We start from the raw sequence: 9,349 nt of genomic DNA on the forward strand, positions 1-9,349 counted from the left end.
TTTATATTGTGCAAACAGCAGAGAATTTGAAATCAACAAACTGATGTTTTCAGTCCGGATTCTCTTTGGCTGAGTTCCATAATTGTTAAATGGGGGGTGTTGTCCTGAGGCTTGAATGAGATCCTATACAGGAGGTACTTTTATAATAAATCCAAATGAGGGATTGCCATTGTTGTCATTACTATTAGCATCTTTTCTGAATTTTTCGCACTCATATTCTGATTATGATGCAATGTTCTTTCCGGCAAGGCATGAAAAGTAAAAACATCATTAGCAGCTAGAAAGAATTTGGCCAGGGTTGCTATAAACATATATCATCTCTGTGAGAATCAGAAATAGACCTTTCCCTCCATCTCTGAGTGGTGCCGTTTCCAAGGAACATGGCTTGGTGAGGGAATAGAATCTCCATGAAAAGAAAAAGTCACTTTTCCCTCTAAGTAGACACCTGCATGCTAGGTTGCATGGCTTGCTGGGAGGAAAGCACACTGGAGTTCAAACGTCCCTGCCCCTTTGACAGGAGAGCTTTCAGTCAAGGGTGGAGGGTTGTTCTGTGCACAACCTGCCTGGCTGAACTCCTGAAGTGTCTGACTTTGGTGATGAACCACTGAGGAGGTTGAATTCTGAAGCCTAATTCCTCATTTTCCTGTTCAGCTAACTGCCTAAGACCATTTATCACTTTCCCCTTTTCTGCACATTTTCACTTCATGCCAAATACAGCAGTCTGTGCTATCTCTTTTAGTTAACTACCCATTAGCAATCTAGATTCTGCAGGCTTTTCAGATGCTTACTGCATAGCACTCCAACCTCAAGGAAGAGAATCTTTCCTTTTTAACTGTCCTGATGAGTGATGTTGCAGAGGACAGCTAAGCCTTTAAAATGAATGCAGCACAGGTTGTTGGCACTTGCCTGTTGCTGGAAAGTCAGATGCTGATTTCTTCAAATTGCCCAGGCAAAGGGGATGAAACGCAGAGGCAACTTCACCTGGATTGACCACAACCACTGTTTGTTATTCTAAATCCTGGCAACAGAAACTCTGGAAAGAAATTATTTGAACTAGATCCAGCCAGCCTCCAGGGAGCCAGGGGATGTAATATGGTAGTCTTTGTGTTACTATGACTGAAGGTCTTCCTATTCTAAAAGATTACCTTTCTCTTGTGTGAAAGATGGACAGTTAGAGCCAACAGGAGCTTGCAATGTTGTTGTGACCACGTTGCCCCTTTCACTTCATCCTGGGTATCTTTTGGGGCACCTGAAATTACAGAAACTTTCCAATGTGATGTGGGCCAGGATTAACTGATCAGCGTGATGTCGATGGTGTGGTTTAGGTAAGTTGGATCTCGGTCTAAAGGAAGCTCATGTGGCTTTTGCTTAGAAAACACCCTTGCTTGCTACTGCTGTTCTCTCATCCCTCTTCCTCTTGACCCAGAAACTAGCCTGCTGCTCTAGCTGCCATTTCCTCACTGTCTCCTTGCCTCTTTTTACTTCCCCCTTCCTCCAAGTGGGTGTTTTTTCCACTTGTCCCCCTCGCCCCACGGATCCATTCTCTGCCCCTCCTGGGCTGCCTCACCCTGCGGTTTCTGGTCGATTCACCCAGAGGAGGCGTGGCAGGAGACTGGAGGGTGTGAGGGCTGTGGGATGCAGTGCTGGCTGCCTCTGGCGCTCTGTGGCAGCCTCACGAAGGGTCTGGCAGAGGCTGAGTCCCTCTGTAGGCGCAGCTCCTGGTGGGAGGGTCTCCTTCACGGCTCCAGGGTCACCGCCCTCTCTCTTACTCCTTCAGGCTCAGGGATGGAAACAGCTTCCAGCAGTCGTGCGTCTCTGATGACTCATTATCTCTTTCTGGCTCCTTTCATCCTGCCTACACCTTAGAGAGTCCCTTCCTGAAATTTTTTGCTGTCAACTTTCTTGAGTGTCCATGTTTCCTGCCAGGACACTAACTAATACAGTCTTCATCCTCACCACTCTTCCACAGGAGCTCCTGGGTGGTCACCGGTGACACCCAAAACAGGTTACCCCCTCCTGCTCAGTTGCTTCTTCCTCTTTGTCCTCCTCTCTCCTAGACCCCACTGCACCCTCCCTTCCTTCTACGTTTCCACTCATTATCAGGCAGGAACTACTATAATTGTTTTTTCGGTGGTCCTCTTATCCCCATTCCATCCTGCCCTATCTAGAACATCACCCATTAAGAAAATGTTATTCCTAAAACACCTGGGAACAATTGATGGCATGGTCTCACTCAGGAGGGGGAGGTCCTAGATAGCCTCCATTCGCACCTCTTGATCAAATCCTTCTCCATCATGCTCTGAGTCCTAGGAGACAGACCTTTAGGGATGTATCAAAGGGCTTCCTTGTCCTCTAGCTTCCCATTGAGTTCAGCCAGTTAAGGAACACTGGCAAGGACCCTAAGGGCAGGAGGAAGATATGGTTGGGGTGTTCATTCTCCTGGGCTGCCTCCCAGATGGCCAGAGGGTCAGCAGTGGTTATGTTTCTCTCCCATAGACCACACCTCTCCTGTTGGGAACTCCTTTCTATAGCCACACCTAACTTCTCACCTATGGGCTCCAGGATGATAGCATCTCCCTACTACTGGTAGGCTTAACCTGCCCACCACTTGTAAATAAATAGTCCTGTTCTATTAAACTCTCCTAAATTAACTCCATCTGAAGGTAATGTCTGCTTCCTGCTGGGAAGCAAAGTCCCAAGGTCCCAATCACTGCTGTCAGTCAAGTTCGGCAGACTTTCCCTCTCCTTATCACTCAGGGAGCTCTCACTGTGTCCTGGTCATTTCAGTTTATCACAGCTTATAAACTGGGCTAAGTTGTGCTGTAGTAACAAATCATCCCCAAATTTGAGTAATTTAGATCAGCAGAGGCTGACTGCTCTTTCATGCTACATGCCCAGTGTAGGTCAGCAGAAGCTCTGCTCACCAGATCATCCAGACTCAGGCTCACAGGACAGCCCTCATTTCCACCATTGTCAGAGTCTTGGGAAGGAATAAGAGCGAGCAGAAGGCCTTATACCAAGACTGAATCAGGAGGCCGAGAATGACTTATACCTGCATTTCATTGGCCAGAACTAGTCATGTGGCCCCACTCAACCAGAAAAGGGGGCAGGAAATACAATCTTGTCATGTGCCCAGAAGGGGTGCTCTTAACATTCGAACATTTGGAAACAGCACTGATGATTACAACAGGGCACATCCGTGAGTTCTTCAGATGATTCAGCATGATCTCCTCTGGCAAAGGAGGTCAGACTCCATGCTGAAGACCGCTGTCCCACCCCTCACAATACCAGAAGTACATTTTATAGCAACTGTCTCTGGATCTCCTCTTCTCACAGGGAGCCCCCGGGTGAGAGACTGACAAGATGCCTGAAGCCCAGCTACTATTTTTTAAAGAAAATTATTGAGGTCAAATATACTACATGATAGCATATTAAAAAGTAGAGACATTAGTTTGCTGACAAAGGTCCATCTAGTCAAAGCTATGGTTTTTCCAGTGGTCATGTATGGATGTGACAGTTGGACCATAAAGAAAGCTGAGCACCAAAGAATTGATGCTTTTGAACTGTGGTGTTGAATAAGACTCTTGAGAGTCCCTTGGACTGCAAGGAGATCCAACCAGTCTATCCTAAAGGAGATCAGTCCTGGGTGTTCATTGGAAGGACTGATGCTGAAGCTGAAACTCCAATACTTTCGCCACCTCATGTGAAGAGTTGACTCATTGGAAAAGACCCTGAAGGTGGGAAAGATTGAAGGCAGGAGGAGAAGGGGATGACAGAGGATGAGATGGTTGGATGGCATCACTGATTCGATGCACACGAGTTTTAGTAGGCTCTGGGAGTTGGTGATGGACAGGGAAACCTGGCGTGCTGCAGTCCATAGGATCGCAAAGAATTGGACATGATTGAGAGCAACTGACCTGAACTGCTACTACATTAAGGGGCTTCCCAGGTGGCTTAACTGGTAAAAAACCCACCTGCCAATGCAGATGCAAGAGACACGGGTTGGATCCATGGGTCAGGGAGATCCCCTGGAGAAGGAAATGGCAACCCACTCCAGTATTCTTGCCTAGAGAATCCCATGCAGAGGAGCCTGGACATACAGTCCATGAAGTCTGGAAGAGTCTGACATGACTGAGCACACCCACATGCACACACACTCTACTATGAAATGTACACTATGAAATGTACCAACTTAATTACTTTAAAGTATACAAATAAATGGTATTTGATATATTTATAGTGTTGTGCAACCATCACCACTATCTAGTTCCAGAACTTTTAATCACTCCCAAAAGGAGACTCTGTATCCATTAAGCTGCTGCTGCTAAGTCGCTTCAGTCGTGTCCAACTCTGTGCAACCCCACAGATGGTGGCCCACCAGGCTCCTCCATCCCTGGGATTCTCCAGGCAAGAACACAGGAGCGGGTTGCCACTTCCTTCCCCAATGCACGCATGCATGCTAAGTCGCTTCAGTCATGTCCAACTCTGTGCAACCCTATGGACAGCAGCCCACCAGGCTCCTCTATCCACAGGATTTTCTAGGCAAGAATACTGGAGTGGGTTGCCGTTTCCTTCCCCAACCCATTAAGCAGTTACTCCCTATTTCCCATTCTCTCTAGCTGTTGATAACCACTAATCTGCTTTCAATGAATTTGCCTGTTCCAGGTATTTCACATATACGGAACCACGCATTATGTGATCTTCTGTGTCTCTAAGACCAGTTACTTTTTGAGGCATCCTGGTGACCCCCAGGAAGCCCACTGAGAACTTTGGTGCCAAATGGTGGCTGTGCAGGTGCCTGACAGCTGCCTTCCCTCGCCACCTGCTGTCACTGGATTTCTTTTTTCCTGGCTCAGATGGAGAACAGCACCCTGCTGCCTAAACAGGCCAAGGATGGCTGCCTCCCCTTCTTCCAAGTGCCTGGGTCTCTGTGGGAGTCCCTTCCTGACACAGGTAGCGGGATGGGGCAGGGAAGAAGAGGCATCCCCACTGCATGGAAGAGGCAAAGCCACTGGGACCCCCTTCCCCACCCCTTCCAATCTCTACACCTGCCCCAGCAGAAGTGCTTAGCTAGCTCTTCAAAGTGGGGGGATTAGAGTGGAACCACAGCCCCTGGAAGAGTGGTCTCTGGCCCCATTGTTTTCTTTACGTTTCACAATATGTGTTGTTTAACAGCTGTTGTTTTCAGCTGTGGGTGAGTCCCAATTCTGCTGCAACAAGAAAGGCCCTGTTTGATACCTTCTTATACATCGTTTTGATAATGTTCCTCTTGCTCCACGGTCTTCCATATCTCACTAATATGAATGGAGAAATTCCAAACTCTTGGCATTCAAGGCTCCCTGCAAACTAGTTCCAATTTAGCTCTCTAGCTTTCCCTCTCGCCCACTCCCCACCACAAATTCTTCCTTCCTTCCATGCAGTCCTGCCCTCCTCACAGTCCCCAGAATGCCCTGCTTGGGGTCTTTTCCTTTTCCATCCCCTCCTGGAATGCACTTTCTCTCTCTCTGCCTCTGAGGCTCCTTCCCATGGTCTCTCCTCTCCCTCAGAACTTGGAATCGGCTGTGTCTGCTGGGCATGTGTCCTGCTTCCTCATGTGGTTAGTAACCTCCTTGCCTGTTGACGTGTCCTGATGTGCTGGGGTGGGGTGGGTCTCAGAGTGAGAGCTGCAGCCACATGAAGGCTGACTCGCCCAGCCCTGCACCCTGCATGTCCTCAGTACGAGAAACCCACAGAGCCAGGCTGAAGTTCTGTTAGCCCTGGCCCAAGAATCCACATGTTTTCCTGATTCATGGGTGGGGTTTTAGGAATGGGTGATGGAGGCAACTCTGGATAATTCAGCCAGAGTAATTCTTCCAGGGACATCTCCCTAGGGTCACCCTGGGATTGAGGGTCTGGAAGAGATGGTCATAAATGTTTTGCTCTGGGTTCTTTTAGGTTGACCCAGAAGTACATTCTGTTGTGCTGGGTTTAGGTAGAGGGATGAGAAAAGGGGAGAGTAGAGAGAGCAAGAAAGGTAAACTGGGGAGGAAAGATCAGCCAGGAACAGAGAAAAAGGCAAATCAATGTCATGGAGACGTGGAAGGGGAGGGGAATACATTTAGGGACCCTGGACCTTGAGGGAGCAGAAGAGGATCTGCCTTTCTTGCTGAGTGACTCCCACTATCTCTATGGGGATATCTTCCACTCCCATGTCAGGATATACAGCACCCCCCAACCCTGTCCCTCCACCCCAGTTACCCTCAATTGGAGAGGTCAAAAAGCAGTCCCAGCCCAGAGTGTATTCCTCCTTGGCCATCTCTTTGTGCTGTGCCCAGCTTCGTTTCTGTTTCTGGTTTAGTTTGTTTCAGTGGAAGGGACCGATTTGTGCCTTGGAGGAACTATTCCCAGCCTTGGAGAAATGCCTAGCCCAGAGCTATAGCCACATCGCAGTGCAGCCTGACCTTTCTCAGGATGGCCTAGAGCCAGCCCAGACCAGAAGCTGCCCACGGCCATGCAGGCACTGGGAACTGGGCATGCCCGGCGCCTGCTGCCCTGGAGCCTGCAGGGGCTGGGAGCGTTCTGTCTCCTTTTAGGGCTCCAATTAGCCAACTAGGCCTCCCTACAGCAGACCAGGCTGGCAGCATTCTGTTTTCAGGCACTCTGACTTTTGCAAGTCCCTTGCTCCTCTGCAAGAAAAGGCGGAGCCTAGAGCCACAAAGTATTATCAAGACAGTTTGCAACATGGGCTTCTGGAAGGCCTGTGACTTGGCTTGCAACCAGGTGAGGGTGGTCCGCTGTCTCTGTTGTCTAAACATTATCTCTTCACTCATTCCCTTTCATGATGACTTCTCGTCTAGACTACTATGGCAACTTTTCCTCTAAACTCTCCCTTCCAATCCATTCTCTGTGGCTGCTAAGTTCATTTTGCTAAAGCCCTGTCTTATATTGTTATTCTTTTACTCAAAACCCATCCTTATTGGCTCTTATTGCCTGTGGTATAAATAATTAGTTTGTGTAATCAAAATATCCCATACTTAACTCCCTGGAGAAGGAAATGGCAACCCATTCTAGTATTCTTGCCTGGAGAATCCCATGGACGGAGGAGCCTGGTAGGCTACAGTCCACGGGGTCGCAAAGAGTCGGACACGACTGAGCGACTTCACTTCACTAACTCCAGAGGGTACAAACCCCGTTAATTCTTCCATCTCTCCCTGAGGGCAGGCCTGGAAGCTGGGGAGAAGGAGGGAAAATATGTCATAGCCCATTCCCATTCTGAGGGGTACCACTTGGGGAGTCAGTTCTGGGATCATCCTGCCTTTATTAGCACATCACCCTTTTTATTGGAGACTACCCTCTTACCCTAGACTTTCTATCAGGCCCTCTAACAATATTACTTGTATGAACTGAAAAAGGGAAGTTCTAGATGAGATAAGAGTAAGCTGGTGATGGCTAATTCTTGGCACAGAGGCTATAACTTCTCTCCTCCTTTACCCATAGCAAATGTGACTAATCCACTTTTGCCCACTGAGCCCAAGAGATCTCAAAAATCCTTTTCAACACTATTCCATGCAGCCACTATCAATCAACTGAATTTAGAAAGTGAGATGAAATCTATTACCCCTATACCCAGCTCTTCCAGGGAGTGAAACTTTAAACTTCGTCAAGATAGGATACAAAATCATGGACAGGCCACTAAAGTGGACCCACAAATGGCCAGGGACTCACTATTATGGGATAATTATATTATTTTGAAGTTTAACCAAAGTTTTCCCCCTCATTTCCTTAGGCCCCTAGCCCTTCCCTGAATTCAGGCTAACAACATTCTGCTTCTAGTCTCTCGGTGAATGAATGACTCAGTGAAAATGCAGAGAGAGAGAGCAAAGAGTCTAAACAGACTTTTGAAAATCAAAAAGAAGAGATGGTACTTTGAGTTAAAAAAAAAAAAAGAAAGAAAAGCTTAAGCTTTGGAGTTTCAAAAGCATGGGTCATAAGGGAACTCAGAGCAGAGAGAATACATAATGAGAAGGAAAAAAGAATGAAAATAGGCAAACAGGGAAAAACTCTTTCAGACTGGAAGTCAGAGTGGGGAAGAGAAATACGGAGAGAGATGAGTCTTTGGGAAGGATTCCTGTGCCCTGCCTGACCTTGGCCCAAGTCTGGGAGAGAAATGATGGTACCCAAGGTGCTTTTGAGAAACTGAGGCACAGGGCATGAAGGTTGAGCCCAAGAAAGTGCCCAGCAGAGTATGGAATGTGAAGGTCCTCAGTCAAATCCTCTGAGTTTCTTGAGGCCCAGGGTAACGTGAAAACTGCAGCCTGGACTTGTGCTTCTGAAAGTGGCATGGATGAGTCACAGAGAGTCAGTGAACAGGAGAGCAACTAGAGCAACATGGCGGACGGCGGTAGGGAGTGGGGAAGCCTCTGCGGTGTCACTGTGGTAGATGATGACACAGTGGACCTACTGACTCCATCCCCTGAAATCCTGGGAGCTCTGAGCTAATGGGACTCTTTGAAGTGAAGTAAAGTGAAGTGAAGTCGCTCAGTCGTGTACAACTCTTTGCGACCTCATGGACACCAGGCTCCCCCGTCCATGGGATTTTCTAGGCAAGAGTACTGGAGTGGGTTGGCATTTCCTTCTCCAGGGAACTTCCCAACCCAGGGATTGAACTCAGGTCTCCCACACTGTAGACAGACGCTTTACCATCTGAGCCACCAGGGAGGTCCTTGGGACTCTTTAGGAATCCCCAACTTGCTGAGATTAAGGCTCTACCCTTGAGCACAGTGGGAGCTGAAAAAGGGAACTTAATCACAGAAAAGGAAAGAAAGTTACCTTATGGCACAATTTAGCTGGTTCTTGCATGCATTATACAGAGAAAGACATTTCGCCAACTATGGTGAGGAGGTGATATTTTCTGGCTCTGGACTGTGGCCTGGGCAGTGTGTCGGTGGTCTCTGGCGGGAAGCAACCAGCTCACGGCAGGGCTCTGCTGTATCTGCAGCACTGGCTGTGGATGGGTCCTTCACTCCTGGAAGGACCTGTGGTACCGTCTCGGAGAAGATGCAGGGTGGGCAGCCGTGAGAGAAGCAGGGCAGTTGGCAGGGACGGGGCTGACCCGACACAACTATGTAGCTACGACTGTGGCCTGGAATGCACAGCACTGATGGATTTAATCTGACTCAGCAAGGTGAGAATTTAACCCATGAGAGCCCCATGGATTGTTTTTGACATTCTGGAGTACCATAGGTACATAAACTAGGCCAACTAAAGAAGATCAGAGGGAAGAAAATATTTCACGCATCTCAGAAGGTAGTATTAATAGACTTCTGGGCCAGTTGGCCCTGAAAGAATAGGCAGGTCAGAAATATAAATA

The sequence above is a fragment of the Capricornis sumatraensis genome, chromosome 6 (assembly GCF_032405125.1).
Source record: "Capricornis sumatraensis isolate serow.1 chromosome 6, serow.2, whole genome shotgun sequence".
Taxonomy (NCBI): domain Eukaryota; kingdom Metazoa; phylum Chordata; class Mammalia; order Artiodactyla; family Bovidae; genus Capricornis; species Capricornis sumatraensis.